The sequence below is a fragment of the Rhinolophus sinicus genome, linkage group LG03 (genome assembly GCF_036562045.2).
Source record: "Rhinolophus sinicus isolate RSC01 linkage group LG03, ASM3656204v1, whole genome shotgun sequence".
Classification (NCBI taxonomy): Eukaryota; Metazoa; Chordata; class Mammalia; order Chiroptera; family Rhinolophidae; genus Rhinolophus; species Rhinolophus sinicus.
The window spans coordinates 64,290,715-64,309,879 of NC_133753.1; the positions used below are offsets into that span (position 1 = coordinate 64,290,715).

Here is a 19,165-nt window from a genome sequence, read left to right on the forward strand (position 1 = left end):
CGGGTTCTCAGACTCTCACGTACGCTGGCGCAGGAACTTCGCCCGGCGGACCACAGGGAGGCACTGCGAGGACTGCGGGGCGGGGCCCGGGCGGGGGGCGGGGCGGGGCCCGGGCGGGGGCGGGGCGGGGCCCGGGCAGGGGGCGGGGCGGGCCGGGACCCAGTCCTCCTTCGAGGGCCAGAGCCGCAAGGCCGCGGCGGTTCACTGCTTGGGGCGGAGCCCTGGACTCGTCCGGTTGGAGACCAGACGGGTGATGGACAGTCCCTTCGGAACACAGTCCTCTCCTTCCAGGACCCTGCTGCAGTTCCGGGCTTTGACACTAGGAGGTAATCCCGGCTTTCTCAGCCCTTCCGGGACCTGCCCAGCGTCATCCAGCCCCAGCCTCGGAGCCGGTCCTCAGCACCTTTCGTGCCCAGGCTTCCCTCCCTCAGAGGACCGATTGGCCTCCCTGTCCAACTCTGCTCCCACCTTTCCAAACAGCTCGCTGCCCTGGGTCCCCAGGAAATGCTCCCACTCCTCAATCTCGTAGCTGTCTTGATCCTACCTTCGCAAGGCGCGGGCAAGCAGTCCTGGCCTCCCTTCTTTCACATCCAGGGACCCATCAGCTTCCAGAAAGTGGCAGAGCTGGGTGCCCCAGCCAGTGGGAAGCCATGTGCTACCAAACCTGTCTCCAACCTGCTCCGTAGTGGCTCCTCGGTGTGCGGGGAGACAGAAGGGGCAGCTGAGAAGACAGCACAGCTAAGGGGTGCTAGGATACTTACGCTCATTCATTCAACAAATGATGTTGAGCACTTACTCTGTGCCTGGCGTGGGGCTAGGAGCTGGGGTCACAGAGATAAGTACAGCACCGTCCTTGAAGGTCATAATCCAGCAGGGGCGATGGGCCAGTAAATAGATAATTAATGCTAGAAAAGCGATTGATGGATTTGCTCATAAGGTCACCCATTCCACAAGGGGACCCACTCTCTGTGCCAGGCACTGTTCCAGGCTCTGGGGGCACAGCAGAGAGCAAAATGGGCAAAGTCTCTGCCCTCGTGGGGCGTACCCAGTGATTTAGCTACAGCGCTGTGGGAGCTCGGACGAGCTGGGGACAATACCTGCAAAACCTGGCAGGAACAAGGGACAAATGACGTTGGAGGAGGGTGTAGAGTTCTAAGGGGCAGAACTGCGAGGTTCGTGTGCGACTGTGGTTGGATTTCCCTCTTCTACCCACCGAGGCGACCCAGATGGAGTCTATTCCTTTCTGGGGTCCAAGGACTCTACTTTGCTAAAGTGGAAGGCTCTTGGCCAGGGTCACTGCCATCCCTGCTTTAACGGGTAGCCCAAGAGTAACGACTAAGAGTGTCCCCTTTACTCTCAACAGCGTCCAGGTTTGCACGTACATTGTGTGGTCACACTAGTCTTGCCGAACTTCCCTGCCAGGCTCAGACAACTGGACCCTCAGCAGCTCCCACCGAGGGCTCTCTGGGCCTGGAGTGGCCAGGTCCAGGAGGGGGTGACAGGTTACTCAGTCCAAGATAACTTCCAGTCGCTTCCGGGTCTCGCTTACTCCCGCCCGAAACCTGTGGCCGAGAGTGGCTCTCCCCCACCCAGGGGCGCTGCCCGGTAGGCTAGGTCAAGCAGGGAAAGTGCCAGAGTTGGGCGGTAGGCAGGAGATTTCCGCCCTGGAAAAGTGATCCCAGCCCGGGAGCTGCCGTGCTCCGTGCGTAAGGCTCCACCCCAGATCACCTGCATTAGGGAAAACAGGTACAGACAAAGATCCAATAGTCACGAAAAATAACTTTACTGAGGACCGACAATATGCCAAGCACCAAAATAAGTACCTAATATTCATCGTTATTTTATTTTACGCGCACACTGATGCTACGAAGTAGGTACTGCTCTTTTCCCCATGTTGCAAAAGCAGAAACTGAAGTTCAGATGGTGGCGCAATTTGTCCAAAGTCCTGTGACCAGGAAGTAGGGAACCAAGAGGCAGTATTCAAATCCAGTCACACTGTCCATGCCCCCAGTGCAAGCTGAGGGAAGAGGGTTCCTGCTGATTCCTCGGGTATGGACTGTGCAGTTTGTTCCCCCTGCACGGAACAGGTCAGCATGGAGCGAGGGTATGTCAGGGATACAGAGTCCTTCCAGCCACCTTCTTACTGTCCCCAAAACCTTCCTCTTGGGCTCCACTGCTCTCTGGGATTTTTGGGGTGGGACCTAAATGGTCCTTGCTTGCTACAGACTCAGTACATACTCCCTCTTGAGGTGATTACAGCCGTATTCTTCCACATATTCACGCCTCAATCCTTAGGCTGGACTTTGTAATAAGACCAGCCTTCTTATCCCAGTCACTCGCTAGCTGACGCCATGCACATTTGTTGCTCTCAGCTTCAGTTTCCTCATCTACAGAAATAGGTATAATGATACTTACCTAGGAGGTCTGTGTTGAAGAGTAAATGAGGTGATCGAGGAGAAAGCTCACAGCTATAGCATAATGTCTAACATAAAGTATATGCTCAATAAACTCCAAATGTAGCTTGAACCTACAGTCATTCTCAAGTTTTTCAAGTCTACCTCCTCCCTAGACCACAGCTTCCCTCTCAGAACTGCTATGGCTTTTCTTGTGCTGGCCACTGACTGGCACCTAGTTATGCAGTGTGGGCATTTTGGTTTGCTATAACAGAATCTGGTTGCAGAGAATAATCTGAAGATTGCTGAGCACAGAAATCAGAGGTGCCTTCGGGAACTCACAGCTGCAGATACAGATCCACCAGCTTCTACCCCTCAGAATCCATGTGGTAGTTGCCATGAGACAGGTAAGGGCTGACTGCTGGACCAGGGAGAGAGAGGACAGGTGTACGAAAGCAGGTGAATTTGAGGTAGGACTTGAAGTGCATGTATGGTTTCCAAGGGCAAAGAAGGAAAGGCATTAGGCAGGCCTCAAGAAAACCACGAGCAAAGGCCTGCAAACAGTGTGATGTTTGAAGACAAAAAGCTAGAATACTGGGGGAGCAGGACAGTTGAGGAAGTGGGACCAGCTGTGGCCAGATTGTGAAAGCTATTGAATGGGCCCTTGGAAGGCTTTGGTTGGGGATGAGATCATCTGATGTGAGTTCTAGAAAGATGGGTGGTGGCTTTGGTGGAGTCCACATCAGAAAGGTTGAGACCTGAGGCAGAAGCAAAAGAGAAGTGGTGAAGGTTCATCCTGAAGAAAGAGAGAGTAGATTGGGGAGACTCTGGGAAGACATTTCTGAGGAAGGGCCCACTGGACTTACTAAGTCGTAAGTTAGATGTGGGGGGAGGGAGGAGGAAGAGTGCAGGGTAGCTCTTGGGAGACCTGGCAGATGGTGCAGTGATACCATTGTGGGGGTGAAGGAAGGCCTGCATGGGGAGAAAGAGGTGGAGGTCACATGATTGAGCTCCATCCAAACAGTGACACAAGAGGCCACTGCAAGGCATTAACTGGAAGAGACCCAGCACCTGTGGGGCAGTCAATAAGTAATAAATATTTATTAAACAATTCATGAATGAGCTTTCTCATGCTTCAGTTTCTACATTTATCAATGAGAAAACCTACCTGACAGCACTGTGAGTATTACAGGATATTATGTAAATCACTCAGCATTCTGCCTTTACCTAGCAAATGCTCAATACAAGTTAACTATTAGTAGTACTTGTTGACTGAATGAAGACCCAGACCAAAAGGAATGATTTAATTGACTTAAGCAAGTAATTCATTTTTTTTTTAAATAGACTTTCTTTTTCAGAATGGCTTTAGGTTTACAGAAAAAGTAAGAAAATAGTAGAGAGTTTCCATATACCTCACATCCAGTTTACCATATTGTGATATCTTACATTAGTATGGTACATTTGTTATAATTAGTGAACCAATATTAATATCATGATTGTTAACTAATGTCCATATTTTATTCAGATTTCCTTAGTTTTCACCTAATGCCCTCTTTCTGTTCCAGGATCCCATCTAGGATATCCCCTTCGATTTAGTTGTCGTGTTTCCTTAGGCCTCTCTTGACCATGGCAGTTTTTCAGACTTTCCTTGTTTCCTTGTTTCCTTGAGGACTGCTGGCCAGGTATGTCGTAGGATGTTCTCTATTTGAATTTGTCTGATATCTTTTTTTTTCATGATTAGCTGGGATTATGGGTTTGGGGAAGGTAAAGAACCATTGTCTCAGGGTACATACTATCAACATGACTTATCACTCACTGTTGATGTTGACCTGGACCACCTTGAGGTAGGGTTTGTCAGCTTTCTCCGCCATAAAGTTATTTTTTATACTGTAGTCTTTGGAAAGTAGTCACTACACACAGCCCACACTTAAGGCGTGGGGGTTTATGCTTCTTCTAGGGTAAAGTATAAATCATTTGGCATCCTTCTGCATGGGAGATTTAGGAATTAGTTTTTAAATTTAATTTGTATTTGAATCATCATGATATATACATACATTTTAAAACAGCTACAAGATTTATTAAGGAAACTGAGCAGTTCTTTGCCTCATATCCAGTTAAACTCCATTGGGTCTATTTTTATCTCTCAGTGCTGATCGATGGATATTCCCAGAATGCACCCCGCTCCTCCAGACACTTGGGTATTTAGTCTTGCAGGTTTGCTCCTCTGGACTGGCTTTTCTGATACTCTCACCCCTGCCAGGATCAGGGTGCGTCTTAGGTGCTCCCTGAGTCCCCTGTGCTGATCACCCTGTGTTACAACTGCCTGGTAACTTTTCTTTCTATCTCTCCTCTCCCCTCCTCCCCCTTCTTCCACTTCTCCCTCCCTCCCCCTTCCTCTTCCTCTCTCTCCCTCTCTTTCCTCTTCCCTGTCCCCTCTCCTCCCTCATCCCTCCTCCCCCCCCACAATGGATAGGCCCCCTGAGGGCAGGACAGGTGTCTTGTACACCCCTCTCCTGGGATGGGGCGTGGCACCTTATTGACCCCTGTTGAAATATGTGTATGCTGAAGGAAAGAGGGCCCTCAGCTCACTCATAACACCTCTTCCTAATTCTTTACAAAGGGGTTATAAATCTCTTCTCCTTCCCTGTTGGTTCCCTTCCAGACGCTTCCAAACCTACCTGAATTGGCCTAATTCTCAAAAAGCCTCTTCCCCTCCCTGTTACTGTCATCTCCTCTCTCACTGAGTGAATGTCTAAGCCCCGCCCAATGTCTGTGCAGACCCAGTCTTCCCTCTTTCTTCCCCACCACCTGCTCGGGTTGTAGGCCTAGTGGCCTCAGAGAAGCCACTAGGCAGGAAGGAAAAAGACACTTGTCTGGGTGAGAAATAAAAGCATCTTCAGGTCAGCCAGCAGTCTTCAAAACTAGGGTTCACTCTTTTTTCTTTTTTTTTTTAAGATTTTATTGGGGAAGGGGAACAGTGTGTATTTCAGGACTTTATTGGGGAACAGTGTGTATTTCCAGGACTCATCAGCTTTAAGTCAAGTTGTTGTCCTTCAATCTTAGTTGTGGAGGGCACAGCTCAGCTCCAACTCCAGTCGCTGGTTCAACCAGCAACCTTGTTGTTAAGAGCACACGCTCTAACCAACTGAGCCGTCTGGCCACACACCAGCAGCTCAGCTCAAGTTGTCTTCAGTCTAGTGGTGGAGGGCACAGCTCACTGGCCCATGTGGGAATTGAACCAGCAACCCTGTTGCTCAGAGCTTGCCCTCTAACCAACTGAGCCATCTGGCCACCCTATGGTTTACTCTTCCTTAAGGGTATGGAAGTCTCTCCCATGGGGCACAGGATGTCAAACAGTTTTAAGGAATTGGTGTCCAGAGCCTCAGCTTCACTTGGCTCTTTCCGAAAAGTAACCAGCAGGAGAAGGTGCCTGGGAGCAAAGGCAGGTTCCCTTCTGCCTTCCCTGCTTCTACTCATCAAAAGAAAAGAACACTCACCGACCAGGCTGGTGAAACCAACACCCTGTAGACCATGGTGTATTGCTTCGGGGCCTAAAAATCTGCAGGAAGATCACTGGAATTCAGATGGTATTCCCACAAAGAGAATAAAGACCTGGTAGTAAGTCCTTTGCACATCAAATGGTTTCTAGATCTTTAATTTGAATACAGTTTGAGAACTGATTTTAACTGACTGAAAAAAATCACTAATATTTTTGTCGTGTAATTTGGAAGGGGGTCAAATACTCCAGTAACATTGCTAACCAAACCTCCTTTCATTCTCATCTAATGATTTATATGAACAAGGTTTCTCCGAATTTACATCAATACAAAACAAAAAATATATACGAATAGAATTGATGCTGAACTTTGTCTCAGTCAAGCATTATATCCACAAATACACAAACGATTTGAAAATTAAAACAAAAAAGCTCTGTATCTCATTAAGAGATACATTTCTAATATAATTTTTCTTTTTATGTATAATTATTTTTATCAAAATGTGTAATATATTTATGTTTTGACTAGTTAAATAACAACTATAATGATAATTCAAAAGAAAACAATGTTAAGACTTAGAGAATTTTGCCCCTCATCCTTCCTCCACCCCCGGCCTGGTATAGGTCATCCACTAGTGACAGCCTTGACTGTAAGGAGATGACAGCCTAGGACAGTTAAGTGACACTGATTCTCACCACCCTGCCTGACCCCTGAGAAAGACACACATCCCCTGATTCATGAGGAGGTGGGGAAGTAGGTAGTGAATTCAGATCCTGGGAGGGGTGGAAAAAAAAGATTTAGAGCCTTACAACAAGAAATATAACATTATAATATCCCCCCCAAAAAATGTATATACTAATTACAAATAATTAGGATAAGGTATCAATGAAAACTTTCAAGCATAACACATGTTACAGTAAGATTGAAAGGAAACAGTGAAAGAGAATATAAAGAACATAAAATTTCCAACTGTTAAAGTTTGTCTACATATTTTTTTTGACATGGGTGATGGAGCATATCAAATTGCTTTGGTATTTAGATTCCAATGCATACATTTAAAAGAATGAGGTAATTGTTTTATTTAAACATCAATATTCAATGTATGCTAGAAATGACATCCTTTGAAGCTATTTGGTCTCAAAATGAAAAGTTTTAGTGTTCAGTATAATTTTTTAAGCTTTTAGGGAGTGTTGGCATCTTGATGGGGTGCATGCTTTGTGCCAGCACCACCTCTTCCAGGAGCCCCTCACAGGCTGGCCTTTGTTCTCCCAGCACCACCACCCCATGCAGTTTCACCAGGCCACCCTTTTTTCAGGATGCAGAATCACACTCAGCCAGATGCTGCTGTTGCCCAAGTCACCTGGCCCCCTAAGCTCCTCTCCTTTCCTCAACTGTAAACGGAGCATCTCTAACATTCTGTGATTCTCTGAAAGCCAAACCCTTGTGACAGTCCATTTAGAGACACATGGGGACAGTGCCCAGGAAATAATGGTTTTCAGGGCACTGCCTCAGAGCCAGTAGCTATGCTTCTTAGCTGTCCCTTAGTCTAGGATACATTTCAAATGATGTCTGAGCCAGAGAACCTTTTCTGATCAGTGTGAAGCCCAATAAAATCTAACAACCCGCCCTCATCCTGCCTTCAACCTTGTAGATCATAAGACCCAACACACTGTAAGGACTTGGGAAGTGCCTGGTGAATGAGTGCATGACTTAACATGCTAATGTGCGCTTGCGTGGCTACACTGTGTCACACTGCATATGTCTGAATTAAACTTGCCTATCTACTCACCCACAATGGCCTCTTGCAGAAACTTTTCAAATTTTTAAAAATTATGAGATTGTTATATTTAAAAACAATAGCAACAACAACAATAAAGTCCAAAATGTTGAAAAAGACCACCAGCACCAATTGATGTGAGGTTGTAGAGCAACTGGAAGTCATTGCTGGTGGGACTGTGAAACGGTACAATGTTTAACAGGCACTTCCTTTATGGCCCAGCAATTCTGTACCAGGAGAACAAAATCACATATCCACACAAAGATTTGTATGGGAATGTTTATAGCCTCTTTATTCATAATAGCACCAAACTGGAAACAACTCAAATGTCCACCACAAGAGAATAAACAAGTAGTGGTACATCCATACAATGGAATACTATTCAGCAATAAAAAGAACAAATTACCCTTATACACAACATGAGTGAATCTTAAAGACGTGCTGAGCTTAAGAAGCCAGACGTAAAAGACTACATAAAGCATAATTCTATTTATTTGAAATCCTAAAACAGGAAAAAATTAAGCTATAGTGACAGAAAAGTTGATTAGTGTTTGCCTGCGACCTGGCATGGGGTGCAGCAGTGACTGAAAAGGAGCAAGAAGGAACTTTTTAGAGGAGATGGAAATGTTTGTATCTTGATTGTGGTGATGACATAGGTGGACATACTGGTCAAAACTCGTTGAACTATACACTTAAAATAGGTGCATCCTATACATAAATGATCTCTCAATAAAGTTGATCACAACACAAAATTTTAAAAAGATCTCTGACCAAATGTCAGAATGATTAGTGTTTATAAGGCAAAAGATAATAAAACATGCACAACTTATGAGCACAACTGAAAAGAGGGTGATGATGTTGGAGTGACGGACCTGGGCTCCACATTCCTGACTCTCTCTTAGCCGTGAGGCCTCAGGCAAGTCACTTAACCTCTATGGAGACCCAGTTTCCTCATCTGTAAAATAAAGAGAATAACAATACCAGTATATTAGATTTATGAATAAATGCTAATTTCTTTTTGTGTTCCCTATCCTGGTCACAGAAAACAAAATTCTGAACCTTACCTAACCTGGCAAATTTGTATTGTTTATTCTTAGGCAGGGCCTTGACTTCATCTGAAAAAAACTTGTCCTGACCTGGGGGAAGATAATTATAATAATAGTTCACCCTTGCAGAGCACTCTTTATGTGTGGGCACTATTCTAATCTCCACAGCATTCTACGAGGGAAGATACTGTTTTAATCCCATTTTACAGACAAGGTAACTGAGGCCCAAAGAAGACAATAGCTAGTAAGTGGCACGACCTGCATCCCAATCCAGGTGCTTTTTCCCATGCTCTGGACCATCAAGCTAACTCATCTCTTATTGACACAATTGTAATTTGAGATAAAGGAGGGGAAAGGGAATGGATTAGAAATACTAGCTTTATATTAAATGTGAACAAAAATTAGAACCTTTCATATCAGTACTTTCACAGAAAATAATGAAAGCTGATTTCATGTTGGTTTGGAAAATCCTGCTCTGTTTCTAGTTTCATCTGCTGTGGTCTTTCTGAAGAGCAGCAGGAGCAAAATGAGGTCTAGTTAGTGCGACCAGCCCTCCTTGTTTTAGCACTAGAAGTACTGCCTCCTGGCACGCCCTCAGTCCCGGTCACCCTAGGTCAAACTGTTCCCCGAGGAAATAACCCCAAAGGAAGAGAGAAGCTGTGTGTGACCCGGATCTGGCTCCTGCCTCTCTTTCCAGCTCATTCTCACCACTCCCTACCAGTCCCTCTCACCACTTAGCCAGGCTGAGCTATTTTTAGTTCCAAAGTGGACCAGATTCTCTCTTTCCCCTTCTGAGCCTGATTCCTGCTATTTCTTCAGGTTGTCCCCAAGCTCTCTTTGCTTGGTTCCCACTCATTCCAAATCCAGCCAGACTGAAGAAGTTCAGTAGGTACACACCAGTATGGGCATTCCAGTTGTTAAAATATCCACTTCCCTGAGAGTGCCCCTTCCTGCCACTCCTCCCCAGGGTTCAGCCACGAAAGGGTTAATGTCAGGCACACCAGAGGTGTTCTAAAAAGCAGCGCCAGCACAAGACTAGCAGCTTTCTGAGGTTGTACTAGTTGCTAAATAATTTAAATATCCCTGATTACAACTATGTAAAATGTGAGTTTATATAAGCAATACCAAGAAGAGAATTTGGGGTGATATTATTGATGCTTGCTTACTGGGTCCTCTTTTTGTAAAGTTGCTAATGTTCTTTATGATAATCATCATTATCAAATGTTCTAGAGTTAACCCCAGAGACTTGAATGAACCTCAGTGGTTTCAGGCCCCAGCGTCTGTTCCAGAGGAAGCTTTGGGCCACTGGAGCCAGTGTTGCGGAGAAGCAGTTAAGGATTTGGTTGGGCTCACGCCTTGGCCATTAGGACAAGTGCTTGTGGCATCAGAGAAGGTGGGGCTGCCCACAGGTCTTTTTATCATTTGTCAGACCATACCTCACCATTCATTTATTCATTAATTCCATGTTAGTTAATAAGCTCCTACAGTGGGATGCCACTGGGATGGGGCAATAAGAGCTGGAAATTGAATAAGACCTTCCCCATCTTCTAACTGCTTGTAGTCTAATTGAGGTATGAGATATGCACACAGGAAACATGGAATGTTCTCATAATTTGTGAAACAGTGAGTTCAGAGAAAGGGGGCTGATGTCCGGCAGAGCACGGTCAAGGAGAACAGGTGAGCCCTGTTTTGTTCACTGCTGTATGCTGAGAACTTTCCACAGTGCTTAGCCCACACTGGGGTCCTGAAGCCCTCACAGAAGGAGCGAATAAATGAGAACACACTAGTCATAATCCTGCCATTCAGAGGTAATTGTTGTCGACATGTTAGTGTATATTCTTTTTTCTAAATATACAACGAATGTTTTTTTAATTTTAATGACTTTCTTCTTTGCAAAAGTAACATGTTCATTGTAGAAAAAGGAGAAAATGCTGAGAAGTGCCATAATACTACTAGCTAACATGTGCTCATTACGTGTCAGGCAGAACAGGCTTCACGCCACGTGGTAATGACACTCACATTTTGGTATATATTCTTCATATATAGGACCCTCTTTTGTTCTCACTGTACACTTGTTTTTTAATATTTGGGCTCAAACTTTTATATAATTCTGTATTATTTAACATTATCTTTTAACATTTCCCCATGTCATTGAAATTCTCTTAAGAATCATTTTCAGTGGCTGTTTATCCCATTCTGGGGAGAGGCGGGACAGGGACTAACTACTCTGACTGGAGCATGTGGGGTGCCAGGCAGAGACTCTATCTGTGGCTCATAGGGATTCACTGTAGGTTTTTGAATGGAAGGGGGGCAGGATAAATTTGTTGTCCTAGGAAGCTTGGGTGCACTAGCAATGAACAAAACAAAGTCAGGGAGGCAGGTAAGAGGTGATTCTTACAGCAAAGGAAGCCAGAAGGAAGAGGGGAGTCGAGTACTACTTCAAAGAAAGGACTGAGGGCCGAGGGGGAAGGAGTCCGAATATATTGTGAAGTGTGGAGACTATTCAGGTTCCATTCCTTCCAGCTCATTAGCTTCAGAGAATTGTGCTTCCACTGTCAGAAATAAGGAAGCTAGGAGGCAAGTTCATTTAATAAAAGGAGAGGGGAGTCCTTTTAGATGAACATTTTAGGTAGCAACCCCTGCAAGTATACTGGCCAGGGCTTGAACACAAGATCTGGGCAAGAAAAAGAGCTTCAAGGGGACAGCTGGTTGGAGAGGAGGTAGAGGGAAATGTAGGGAGAAGCCGAGGCTCAGGCTGGGTCTGGAAGAGGGGGAGGGCAGATCAGAAGCCTAGGAGGCAGCCTGAGCCTTGGGACCAAAGGACGACGTGGAGGGGGTTGGGACAATGGGGCTTGAGGGCTGGCTCCTGTTCCAGGGGGTAGAATGGGGCCGACTCAGCTCCATTCGCTGAGTTTGCCAACTCCCTGCCAGGATACAAGCACATCAAGTAGAGAAAAACCTCTGGAAACCCAATTAACTGGAAAGTTCCAAAAGTGTGCAGTCTAATTATTGTAGTATTATTATCGTTAGTATGTTGATAAATAAGTGGGTTTTTCCCGGCTTTACTGTGATATGATGGACAAACAAATTGTTAAATATAAAATCATTTTTCTGGAATCCTTTTTATTTCAAAGCTTTCTGACCTGCCCATGTGAGTCTCTGTGCCAGTTCTGAGCAGCAGGCCTGAGTTGGGGGCCTTGTAGTGGACGATGCAGAGAAAATAGAAAACGACCGCACAAGGTGCATTTCATTCACAAAGAGCCTTTTTGAGTAAACGCTTACTACTGGTGTTCTTTTGTTAAACCCTTTTCAGCAGTATAAAAATCATGGTAGTGGTGTAGGGGTAGATTTTTTTTGGGTTTATTCTTGTTGAGTCAAGGTTTGGCTATACGTATCCCAAAGGATGCAGTCATTTTAAATAAGATAAGGAATGAACAGAAATGCCTAGGAATTTGGCCACACCTGACGGTGGACCTGTGGATTGCTGGCTCTGGGACTGTCTGCCACTTGCGTACTAGCTTCTTTGATCTTAGGACAAGTCCCCTAACTCCTCTGGGTCCCGAAATACTCACCTTTCTCTCTCTTCTCAGCAATCTCACTTGGGTTCTTAAGAGAGAGAGCAAATAAAGCACTTTTATAAGGCTAAAGCCCTGTACAATTGTGTTGGACATTTTGGAAACAAAATGATTCAATGTCAGGGCCACGTTTTAGTTTTTTGGCTTTCTTTTGTTTTCTTGTTGTTTAATAAACTTTATTTTAGAACAGTTTAGATTTACAGAAAAATTGATAAGAATGTTCCCATATACCTCACACCCGAGTTCCGCCATTATAAACATCTTACCTTATATGGTCACAATTAATAAATCAACATTGACACATTATTATTAACTAAAGTTCGTATTTTATTCAGAATTCCTTAGTTTTTACCTTATGTCCTCTTTCTGTTTCAGGAACCCATCCAGCATAAATTACATCCAGTTGTCATGTCTCCACAGACCCCTCTTAACTGTGGCAGTTTTTTAGACTTTCCTTGTTTTTGATGATCTCGACAGTTTTGAAGAATACTGGGCAGGCATTTCATAAAATGTCTTTCAATTGGAACTCTTCTGATGTTTTTCTTATTAGACTGGGGCTCTTGTAAGGAAGACCAGAGGAAAATGCTATTGCATTACATCATATCAAGGGTACCGGCTATCAACTTGACTTATCGATGTTGATCTTGACCTCGATCACCTGATTGAGGGAGTGTTAGGATTCTCCACTGTAAAGATACTTTTTTTTTTCCCCTCTACCATTTGATACTGTCCTCTTAGGAAGGGAGTCACTATGCACAGCCCACAATTAAAGAACTGGGGTTTACACTCCTCTTTGAGGGCAGAGTAGCTACATACATTATTTGGAATTCTTCATGGGAAATTTGTTACGTGTTCAGCTACTTATATCAAAATAAACTTGTGGATATTTATTTTATATTTTGGGCTATAATCTGATACTACTTTATATTTTTGCTCAACTTCTTCCATATTTGACTTTTGGAAGCTCTTTCAGTTGGCTCTTGTGTTCCTATTGTTTTGTTAGCACTTCCTAACTTTCTATGCTACAAAACGCTCCAGGCTCATCTTGTATATTTCCTGTCCCAGTCCTAGAATTGATCATTTCTCCAAGGAGAATGTCAGGGCCAAGTTTAAATCTTAGCAAATGTGTGTCTGGCTGGAAGATGGGACAGATGATTTGCTAGAACTATTAAGACTCTACCCAGCCTTAGGAAGGGACTTTCCCAACAGTAGCAGCCAGAATTGCAAGTCCTTAGCTGAGAAACAGGTGACTCACCAGCTCCCCAGGTTGTCTCCTCCCTCCCCCTCTTGCTGACAAGACTGTCCCTAAACCAGCTCAGACAGAGGGACCTAGGTCAGAAGGTGTCCCCACCCATGGGGCCAGAGAAGAATGGCTCGTGTCAAGCCAAGTCAAGGGTTTTACCCATGTGCAGCAGACACCGCCTTCCATTTGTGTATTATTTATACGCCTCCTACCTGCAGAAAGAAACAGGATTACCTTCATATTTATAGCTACAATTATTAAAATTTGGGTAAGAGGACAAGAGCACTGTAAAAGTGTGTGTGTGTGTGTGTGTGTGTAGTAATTTTGTCCAGACACCTGGTCTGAGGCAACTTCCCTAGGTTGCCTGAACAGATATCTAGCACCAGAAAGGCTTTCAGAAATAAACACACTTCACCTGTCATTTTATAGCGCTGAGGTAGATCAAGTGATTTCTCAGGAGTCATACAGCTAATGAGCTGAAGGACAAGAAATACTGGGACAGGTCTCTTGATGTCCAGGTCTTTTCAGATCCCCATTCTTGACTCCTATTCCCTGTGGAGGACAAAAAGAACAGCCTTCAAGACCTTCTGTGGGATACAATGGCAAAATTATACTTTGGGGCCTCTTTCACTTGCTAGGTGGATAAACATGTGGATGTGGCCGAGAAGTCTTTGGGAGGGACTATAATTAGGGATTATTAGTATCCCCAGATGTTTGGACATAGGGGATGTAGGATGTAGACATGGGATATAGAAGTGAATACTAGGGATCCCACCATTTCTCCATAGTCAAGATTTTGATGGTTAAATCAGCAACTTTCTGTTGTCCTCAACTTTTGACTTAAAAAAAAAAGTAGAAAAAGAAATCAAGGATCCTGAGACTTTTCCCAAGAGATTCAGAGATTTGGATTGGTGGATTTTTATACTATCAACTATTTGAGAAATAGGATTATCTCTTTTCTTTAATATTTATTGCTCTCTCCCCCTCACAACACTCTTCCTGCAACAACTCCTGAATGGCATGTTTTCAGTGATCTTTGCATACGCTGAGATGAAAGACTGCCTTGGAGTTCAGAGAGAGGATTCTGGGCCTGCTGTCATTTGGTGGTGTGGTTGCAATAAAGAGAAGAAATTAGCATCAGGCTACTCCTCACTTGCTCTCTTGGTGACCTTCCTAGGGCTACCTTCCATATCTTGTCTCAGTCTGTAAACTCCTTGAGGGCAAGGACAGTGGGTGGCCCAGAGCAGCACCAACAAATAGGTAATTAACCATGTGTTTTTGATGATGATGACATTAGGGGCTTTGGGGACTGAGAATATTCAAATGAAGAATTGCCCCTGAAGGTCCTCCCCAGCACCCGGAGTTCCTTTAGCGGAGCAGAGTGAAGGTGTTTAAAGCTTGCCTTCAGGCTGAGTGTAGAGGAAGCTCTTCCGTGGAAGGGAGTCCAATACATTCCTGACTGTTGTGTTCACGCTTGAGTTTATCTTCTGCCTCTTCATGATCTGTATATTTTAAAAAACCATTCTTTAATTAATAAAATTATTATCCAGACTTTAATTCATACAAACATATGTCCAGTTTTTTGTGTTAATTTAAACACAGGTTTAATTTGAACATGTCGCGATTGTTATGTGTGCCCAACTTGTTTCTTCCTCCTAATAATAAGTCCTCGATATCTTTCTCCACCAAGATACCTAGATCTGCCTCATTTTGGCGATTCTTTGTCCTTGTACCTCTGAGCGTCAGTCTGCCTGCCTCTTTTCCTCAGGCTGTTTGAGATTGCCTGGCCTCGTGCTTTGGGTGCGCTGTTAGGGGAGGTCCCGAAGGAGGCCTGGCGGGTGGGCGGATCCCGGCCTCTTGGGATATGCAGATGAGGTGGGCGGGGCCCACATAAACCTGCGGGTAGCGGCGGACCAATGCGCCTGGCCTTGGCGAACTCAGTCAGAGGCAGCCAGCAGAACCTGCTTCTCCGAGCTCAGCGGAGCCTGGTCCCGGGCTGTCCCCGGAGCGGGCCATGCCCCCGCGGGAGCTGAGCGAGGTGGAGTCGTCCCCGCTCCGAGCCCCGACCCCTCCCCCGCGGCGGGGCAGCGCGCCCCCGGAGCTGGGCATCAAGTGCGTGCTGGTGGGCGACGGCGCGGTGGGCAAGAGCAGCCTCATCGTCAGCTACACCTGCAATGGGTACCCCGCGCGCTACCGGCCCACGGCGTTGGACACCTTCTCCGGTACGTTCAACGGCCCCGGCGGTCGCGTGGCTGGGGGTGGGGGTTGTGCCCCCGAGGGTTGGGGCCCGCGCGCAGGTTGGAGAGCTTGGAAGCCCCCCGCGAGGGAGGCGGGTGCAGGCCCCGAGGTGGCGCTAGTGAGGCCTGGTGGGCCCCTGGACGCTCTCCTAAATCAGACTATCCCCCGCTCGGCCCCTACAGTGCAAGTCCTGGTGGATGGAGCCCCCGTGCGCATTGAGCTCTGGGACACGGCGGGACAGGTGAGAAGCTGGGAGCGGCCTCTACTGGTCTGGAGGGAGGTGGGCTGGAGGCCGGGAGGACCCCAGATGGATCAGGAATGGGGAAGGCCTTGGGCCCTTGCTTATGAGTCTCAGGTCTCCAACCCCAAGTCCCAAGCGAATTCCTGCTCCCTGTGACGGAATAATCCTACTAATGACCTCGCCTTCCCATCCCAGGAAGACTTTGACCGCCTTCGCTCCCTCTGCTACCCCGATACCGACGTCTTCCTGGCCTGCTTCAGCGTGGTGCAGCCCAGCTCCTTCCAAAACATCACAGAGAAATGGCTGCCCGAGATCCGTACTCACAACCCCCAGGCGCCCGTGCTGCTGGTGGGCACCCAGGCAGACCTGAGGGATGATGTCAATGTACTGATTCAGCTGGACCAGGGGGGCCGGGAGGGCCCTGTGCCCCAACCCCAGGCTCAGGGTCTGGCCGAGAAGATCCGAGCCTGCTGCTACCTCGAGTGCTCTGCCTTGACGCAGAAGAACTTGAAGGAGGTGTTTGACTCGGCCATTCTCAGTGCCATTGAACACAAAGCTCGTCTGGAGAAGAAATTGAACGCCAAAGGTGTGCGCACCCTCTCTCGCTGCCGCTGGAAGAAGTTCTTCTGCTTTGTTTGAACAACTATGGCAGAGTAGAGAGCAGTAGGCATAAAGCCACAGACATCTGGAACCTTGGGTAGGGGGCCTTCGAGGGGGCTACTGGCAGGGCCAGGCCACCCCATGAGACTCAGTTCCATTCTGAACACTGTGGGGACACAGGCCTCTAACTGCCCACTCATATGCCACAGTGAGCTTAGGGCCTGGAGGAGGGAAAGCTGGCTTAGATTTCTGTGGTCAAGGCTTACAGAGAAATCCCAGCACTTTGATTTTCATGGTATGGTCCTAAAAGTGTCAGCCACTTCCAAGTATTTGGGATCCAATTCCCAGTTTCTTATCACGGGCCCTCAGGTCAGTCTGGCTGAATTAGGAGCTCTTGTGGCACAGGAGTGACAACGAGTCCAGGGAATAGCTGGGTATCTTGGAGGGCTGGAAAGTGTCCAGCCAGTTTGGAGAGAAGTTTTGGATGGACTGGGTAAGACAAGAGTCAGTGAAACGTTGAGAGAGAGCAGAAAGTGAGGACTTGGAGCCTTTGGACAGGAGGCAGGCTGGGGAGCAGGAGGCAGATCACGAAGCTGGGTCTGGAAGGAGGAAGGGCAAGGAGAAAGAGAGCAGAGAAGTGGGGCAGCTGAGGAGCAAAACTGACACCTGGACTGCCCTTAACCCCCAAGGCCAGGGAGGGCGGTGCTGGTTCCTGGGAAGAACTGGGTCTCACGGCTCCCTAAGCACTGCCCAAACTGGCTGGGCCAGGAGTGGGGCAGGAAGTGAGAGGCAAGGCCCACTGAGAGGAGGGGGAGGAGCTGCAAACTAGAGCCTGAATGAAGGAAGAAGGGGCTGGGGGGGTGGGGGTCACCTCTCTCTCCATGGTCACAGCCTATAGAAGGTAGGGCAGTGCAGAGTCTGCAAATAAAGCCTTAAGTTTCTGAAGCTGCTGTCTTTGTGTCATTTCCAGGAGCCGTCAGCCCATTGCTCTCTCATAGCCCTCCTCAAGGCCCAACAGTGTGGATAAAGACAGGTTGGGTACGAAGGACTGAGGCTAGATTGAAGGGTGGGGGCTGGACTAGATGGGACAGTGTGATGGGAACTGAACTGGAGGGGGTGGGTTTGGGGCTCCCCTCTTGGGACTTAGCTGGTTCCCAGGAGAGGTAGCGTGGGAAGCAGCCTGGAAACGGGTTTCCCCAGGTGTCAGCGCCAGAGCTGCTTTCCCATGACCTCACCGGGCGGGTGGTGCCCCTCCCCTTTCCCCCTCCTTTCTACAGCACCTTGTGCATGCTGAGGCTCTGGGGCAATCCTGAGCCTTTTAACCTTCCTTCTCTGATCCTTCTAACAGTCCTCAGGGCCCAGGGTCTCGGGTTGGGGGCCCCCTGTTTCAGAGCCTGAGCATGAGGGGACCCTCATACAGCCTAAACTTTAACCATTGGCCAAATTCTTGTACTTGGGTTGGTTGGACCCAGTCTTCGGCTTTGGCACTCAAAGTTCACATAAGGACCTAGTGATGGCCCAGGTGCCAGTTGTCAACAATTTAAACAGAAGTTTTGTCCCAGATATCCTATGGGAGTGAGGGTTCATTGGGCGAGGGCTTTGAGAAGAGCAGAAATCTAGAGAACATTCCCTGGAATTGGAGCTGGAAGGAATTTTAGAGGGCACCTTGGGGGAAACACTTTGTTTTACCCAGAAGGAAAGTGAGCCCCAGAGAAAAAAAGGTAGTATCTCAAGTGAATTATTACCAAGTGGCTGTTAGAGCTCTTTGCAAACTCCTAGAGTTGGGTACATGGGTGTTATTTCTGTGGAGAGATATTTCTAAGGCACACTTGGGACACCTGCTAGGCAGCTGCTGGCCCAGGTTAGCACTCACCCTGTCTCAACCCAGCTCCCTCTGTAGGAAGTTACAGCTGTGTGTGAGAGAGAAAGAGCATGGCTGAGGGACAGAAATCCCAGCCAAGTGAAACCTCAGATAATCCCCAAGTTTAGTTTTAATCAAGACTGTCCAGCTCCTGCCCCACCAGGGCCCATCCCCCAGAGCTCCAGCCACCTCATCTCCCTTTGTCCCCTGGCCCCCCAGGTGGAGGTGCTGAACTGCACCATTGCAGCCAAGTCCTGAGGGGTCCCCCATCCTGGCTCCATGACCTGCTGTTACCTCAACCCCGACGGACACACCCCACTCTGGGGCAGCGACTGGGGTTCAAGTTTAGGTTCTGACATCAACCATGACCTTAGGCAAATGTTTTCCCTTCTCTGTGCCTCACTTTCCTCATATGCAAAATGAAAGACTCAGGACTCTGGATTAGAGGTTTTCAAAGTGCTCCAAGGGACCCTAAAGGTGCTATGGGCTGGGGAAGGAAGCCTAATCTGCCACCCCTTCCGAACTTCCTCCCTTATTCTCTGATAGCTTCTCCATGTCACTATGTCTCCTCTCCTGTAGGGTCACTGCCTGGTTAGCACTTCTGTCACCCTACGTCCCTGCCACTGCCTCCGCCACTCATCCCTCCAGTGCTGCTGATTTCCCTCTGGCGCCTCCCCACTCATGACCATTACCA

The 19,165-nt window shown here is 47.2% G+C and overlaps 1 long non-coding RNA gene across 6 annotated transcripts; it reads left to right on the forward strand.

The window, feature by feature from the left end:
* The first annotated feature begins 147 nt into the window (after positions 1–147).
* LOC109444218 (rho-related GTP-binding protein RhoV) lies at positions 148–17,450 on the forward strand. 6 transcript variants are annotated; one of them, XR_012494780.1, is made up of 8 exons: positions 148–326; positions 2,668–2,800; positions 3,959–4,075; positions 9,944–10,106; positions 11,848–11,953; positions 12,664–15,753; positions 15,952–16,010; positions 16,206–17,450. It is a non-coding gene; the product is annotated as a rho-related GTP-binding protein RhoV (long non-coding RNA). The 6 variants fall into 6 exon arrangements; XR_012494782.1 differs by lacking the exon at positions 11,848–11,953; XR_002136811.2 differs by lacking the exon at positions 9,944–10,106.
* Positions 17,451–19,165: the final 1,715 nt, after the last annotated feature.